Genomic DNA, 5,893 nt, shown 5'->3' on the forward strand with positions numbered 1-5,893 from the left:
AGGCCTTCAGTGCTTATGTTTTTTGGAATTAAGTTGAATGACTGTGCCTTGCTCTCTAAAACGTGTAAATGTGTAAATTATGCTACAACAGATTGCCAGTGCAAGTTGAAGAAATGAAAAATATGGTGACTCTCACGGCAAGGGTGCAGGGGTGTGGCTTGTTGCCTGATGTTAAAGGCAGCCTCCAAACTCTCCATCCTTGGGGGCTCTGGAAAGGATTATTAGAAAGGAGTCGTGAAATGAGAAGTAGCTCGATGGCTTTTTCAAGGGCCCAGTTGCATCTGAACACAATCTCTTTTACTGGCACAAAAGAAGTTATGTAAATTATGTGTTATATAAGTTCTGTTTCCAAATCGTGTTTAATTTCCCCAGTTCACCATATACTAATAGAAATACCCAGAGTCACATGCCAAATCTTGATCCCTAAGATGCTCAAGAATTAAAAAGATAGGGAAACGCCCCCACCACTTCATTAACTCCAGCGGGGTGTGTGTGTGTGTGTGTGTGTGTTCTAGCTACTCATTTTTTTTTTTCACTTGTGAATTTGTTTTTATTTTTATTGGGCTATAGGGGATGGGTTGGGAAATATCTCTGTAAGTTATGCCCTACCAGGGAAATGTCCATTCTCTTTTTCCTGGGACAGCTTTCGGAGCTTTTTCTTTTCCTTGGAGCTGCTGTTCTTGCTGGCAGCAGCCTCTTCAGGTCCACTGCTGAGAGGCTCCTCCCTGGAAGAGAATTTCCTCTTTTTCTTGGGAACCCTCTTGTTTCCTGACTCTTCAGGGTCACTATCTGGTTCCTCTTTGGGGAAAGATTTCTTCCTCTTGGTAAGACTTCCACTGCCAGCTGTCTCTTCAAGATCGCTAACCAGCTCCTCCTTGGAGAAAGATTTCTTTTTGGGGGGTTTGGAGGATACAGATGGGTCTTCCATTCCATTCTCCGGAGGAGCCTCCTGGGGTTTCTGCTTTTTCTTCTTTTTGGGTCTTTCACTTGTCTCCTCAAATTCCTCCGGGGTCCTACTGCTGTTTTCTGAAGACACCAGGGCAATCGCAGCCAGTCTTTTCTTTTCCTTCTTCAAGCGTTTCTTCTTCTGTTTCTTCCTAGTAATCTCAGCAGCCGCTTCCTCTGCCTGAACCATTGCCGCCTTCATGACATCCAGATTCTTTCGTGGAATCTCTCCAGTCTCATAGAAGGACAGCTGCTCCTCAACTTGTTCTCGAAGCTTCTCCCCAAATACACGGGTAGGTACCTCAGAGAAGCAATCAGTTCGTGAGGCAATACTGCATTTGTTTGCCAGGTATCGGGAGATGCGGCCTTTGTTCTTGGCAACTGCTCGACCAATGAAGGTAGAATGGAAAATGAGTCCATATTTCGGGGTGCTACCCCTTGTCTTCAGGGCTCTGGAAAGTTGGTCCCCGTGCTGGGCCCAGGGAATCACTCAGACACCAGGACTGGCCATAGTTACTCATTTTAATGTTGTCTGAGTTTATTGTGATGAGGAGGCTAATCCCATCTATGGAAATGCCATGAAACCACACAATAGCCCCTTTCTTCAAGGAAATGAAAGGAAACACTCACACGCTCCAACATTTCATAGGTTGAGAAGGAAGAGTGAATGCCCATCATTTCTGCAGCCTGAGACTCTCTCATGAAATGAAGAAATGTTGTGAAAATTGTGTTGGGTCCATAATAACGCTGTGAGCCATCAGGGCCAAAGATGTTCCCTGTGACTAATGAGTCATATTGCTAAAAGATACCTAGAGTCCAATCTGTCCTTGGAAAACTAAAAGCACCAGCGACTTCCCAAGATCATACATGGACTCTGATAGAATATGCCCTAAACTCCTACTAACCCCTTGTCTCCTGTTCTCCGTGGTACGTTATTACTTGGAGAGTCAACACAATTATCTTGCAAATTAAGCCAGACTGTATTTCTTTAGCTTCCAAAAATGTTTCAAGAATTAGATATGACTCCTGTTTTCAACGAAATGGATAATGAACGTTGCAAATTTCCCTAAAGGTCATAAGTTGCACAATGAAAAGGAAGAGATTCAGATACTACATTTATAGGTAGGTCCTTACAGCTTTGTCAAGAGGCGGAAACATGTTTCTATAGAAACTCGTTGACACATGCAGCCAATTTAATTGGGAAGGAGATCTGGGATAGGAATGCTGAAAATAGTGATGTCTAATTGTGGACAAAGGTTTCAGCGGTGTTAAGGAAGCTTCCAGATTTGCGATTTTCAGTCTCTTGTTCCTCCCTCCCTTCCTGTTCTATTGTTCCCTCTCATTTCCTTTCATCTGCCATCATGAGAAAGAGACAAGATGCTGGAGGTGACAGCTCAGAATTGGCAGTGCCCTGAAGATTTTTTTCCCCTTCTAGTCTTAATATGGAGCACTGACTATATTACAAAGTGTAATGATGGATTCATGAAATTAACCCACACTTCTGGTTAAAGTCACAAAATAGTGGGACCCGACAGAGAAGAGGGACAAGCACGTCTGCATGTTTGCATCTGTTACCTCGGACCTTGCATGAGATTGGAGATTTGGATCTGAATGTTCCATTAATTTCTCACAGATATCAAAAAAGCCCTGGTATCCCAACGATTATGTCAGAAAATAGTATTGCCTTGTTTACATGTAAGATTCCTGGGTTTGTGCAGGAATTCTACAAGCTGAGCTAGAGATCAGCCCATAAGGAAGCCCATAAAGAAGATCTTGGACATCTGAGAATCAAGGTCTACCATTCAGTACTACTCTTGCCCATCCCAGCCAGCCGTTTGTAAGCAAGGATTAGTGATGCTTCAAGGCACTGGAAATTATCTAGAGTCTCCAAGAGGATTTGATCTTAAGCTACCATCACTTACACATAAATATAATTATTATATGAAAATACTTTGTCTCCACATCTGTTAAGCAGTTATTCTGTGAGTTTCTTGAGACCAAAGAGTATACTTTTTATCTTTATCCCTGCTTTAAAATTTTTATATTCTCATCACCTAGCACATTACCTATCATTTAGTAGGCATTTAACAAATATTAGGTAAATAAATGGATGAAACAAAAAGTCACTCAATTAGAAAGAGCCTAGTTTTTCTAGAACTCAAGTGCTTTGGACCTCTGGTTATTTGAAACAGTTCTCTGCTCTGTTTCTATTTTATTTTTTAATGAATTTTCTATCTGCAACTCCCAAATATGGTTTAGTTCACTCTGTCTTCAATATAAATATCCAAATTAAATCTCAAGGGAATGTCATGAAAATTAATATATGCATTGAGAAGTATGTCCTGTAAATTCTTTTCATATTTTACTTTGATTGAAGGTAGACCATTATAAATAACTCTTAGAAATAATTTTGATAAGCTCTGGGGCTTACATCTGTGTGGATAGGTCATCGTAGACATTTTCATATATATTATTTAATCACTCATAGCTCTGCATATAATGTCAACTCTATTCTACCTCCTGACATCTTACTCCAGAATGAAGGACCATTTCCAAGGTCATTCAGAGAATGGTGGAACTGGAATTTGAATCCATGTGTGTCATTCTTTGCAACCGTATATCAGCGTAAAAAATGAAGTATTCTTTTTAAAATAACTCAAGATTCTGGAGGATCAATCATGAGTGCACCGTATTTACCCAGATGCTCCATCAAAGAATGCCATTTATCAGGAAACTACTTCACAAGAACTTTAACAATTTAGCTTCTTGAGTGATTGATTTCAGAGTTGACTCTCATTAGATTCTTGCAGGCTATGTTTAGCAAAATGGATTATGTAATCCATTTTTTGAACTGAATTTTTATTATCAGATATATTTTCTAGTCAACTAGTCATGATTGAACTTTTTGATGGCTCCAACTTCAAAGCTACATCTTACATAATTTTAAAATCTGGCACTAAAAATATGTTGAGAAACATAAATTAGCATTTCTGGGGGAAGAATGATGTGTATTATTCAAGTTTTCTCTGGAAGAGTGGTGAAGTGTAGGAACTAATGTAGTGTGATAGCTCTAGCACTTACCAATGTATGATTGTAAACGCGTCGGTTCATCTCTTTAAGCCTTGATTTTCTCATCTGTAAATTGGGGAAAATAAAAGCATACATCTTTTCAAAAGGCTTTTAAATTGGCATGAGGGCACAGAGGAAATGGCTCTGAAAAAGATTTGTGAAACTCTAAAGTAAATGTAAGCTCTGGAAAGAATTCATGATGCTATTTTGACCAGTAGAACTTACTAAAGAACCAGTCACCAGAACTCACTAAAGAATTGATGCATACCTGTCAGTACTTTTGAAGGCGTTGATCAAGATGATTATTACCACTGGTAGATCATTTGTTATAAATCTATTGTTTTCAATCATGGAGTCCACCGGTTTTCACTCTCAACCTTGAAAAGTTAAAGAATCTTTATTGAAAAATATTATAGTTATTAACATCATCGTAATTATCTTATAGTCATTAAGACACTCATAATTATATTCTCATTCTGTCTTCTGTTTAAAACACAGCCTATGTGGGAGAGGGTCCCGTGATGCCTTTGCAACCGTCAGGCATGTACCATGGCACACTTCCAGAGAGGGTAATTGCATTCTGCTCACCAAAAACTCCCTGTAGTTTTCCCCAGAGAAGGGCTCCCTCATTTCCTGCTCAAAACCAGCTGTGCTGTGGGGCTGGCAAACAGCTGCCATGTGGCTACCCAGAGGTGGCCATGTTTCAACACGGACCAGAACAAGGCTTGGGTATTTCTGTGGCCAAGGCTCCAGAGAGAACCTGCAGAGTACCCAGGCATTTTCTTTTGCTAGTGAAAAAAAAAACCCTTCTCAATCATACTTATCAGTAGATGCTACAATTTGGGGGTGGGGGAGTGAGAAATATGGCTTTATTTCTGCCTCTATTTTGAAGTAGAAAAAGCTCATCATTGTATAAGAGCGTGTACCTCCAGCTGCCACCCTCCAATCAGGGAACTAACAGTCTGTTTTATTTTAATTGTTCATAGTTAAAGATGACCTCCTGTATCTCCTAATTAATTACTGAGTTTCTTGTAAGATTCTCCAGTTAGAGCTAAAGTTGATAGAAAACCTAGACCTCTTTCTGAACTGTGATCTTGCAGACATATTTTTGAATGAGAACATGATTCTGTTTACATGATGTTTAGTGAAAGGGACGATGTAGAAGTCTGTGGCTTCATGCGGGCCTCCCATAAAACCCCATGCAGAAGATGAAACATGACACCCGCTTTGTAATCCATCCAAGACTCCTACCCCCAGTCCATACGTTTCATATGTATGTAATCAACTTTTATTGGTTCTTGAATTACATTCTGCGAGCACAGAACTCCCCTTTGCCAATTTGAGCACAATAACAGAGCTTGGAAGTGTCATTAATAAACGGCCGTGTGGCTTGAGCACAGTGAAATGTTTATAAAAACTCCTGCTTGTACCAATGCTTATTTTGGTGGGAGCGAAGCATTAGAGACAATATTTCACACATAAAAAACAGAACATCAGAATTAGAACCTTGATAGACTGAAGTGAGCAAACTTCCTTTCATTCATTAATTCATTCATTCTCTACTTTGCTGAGTGCTTCCTCTGAGAAAGGCATAGCCTAAATGTACATGACTTTGCCCTGGACATAAAGAACTCATGCAGGGGCTTCCCTGGTGGCACAGTGGTTAGGAGTCCGCCTGCCGATGCAGGGGACGCGGGTTTGTGCCCCGGTTCGGGAGGATCCCACATGCCGCGGAGCGGCTGGGCACGTGAGCCATGGCCGCTGAGCCTGCGCGTCCGGAGCCTGTGCTCCACAACGGGAGAGGCCACAACAGCGAGAGGCCCGCGTACCGCAAAAAAAAAAAAAAAAAACAGAACTCACGCAGAGGTGAACCAGCCCT

At 40.9% G+C, this 5,893-nt stretch overlaps 1 pseudogene; it reads right to left on the reverse strand.

Moving 5' to 3' along the window:
• Positions 1–587: 587 nt before the first annotated feature.
• LOC137222760 (nucleolar protein 56 pseudogene) lies at positions 588–1,268 on the reverse strand (annotated as a pseudogene).
• Positions 1,269–5,893: the final 4,625 nt, after the last annotated feature.

Source organism: Pseudorca crassidens, chromosome 1, assembly GCF_039906515.1.
Source record: "Pseudorca crassidens isolate mPseCra1 chromosome 1, mPseCra1.hap1, whole genome shotgun sequence".
Classification (NCBI taxonomy): Eukaryota; Metazoa; Chordata; class Mammalia; order Artiodactyla; family Delphinidae; genus Pseudorca; species Pseudorca crassidens.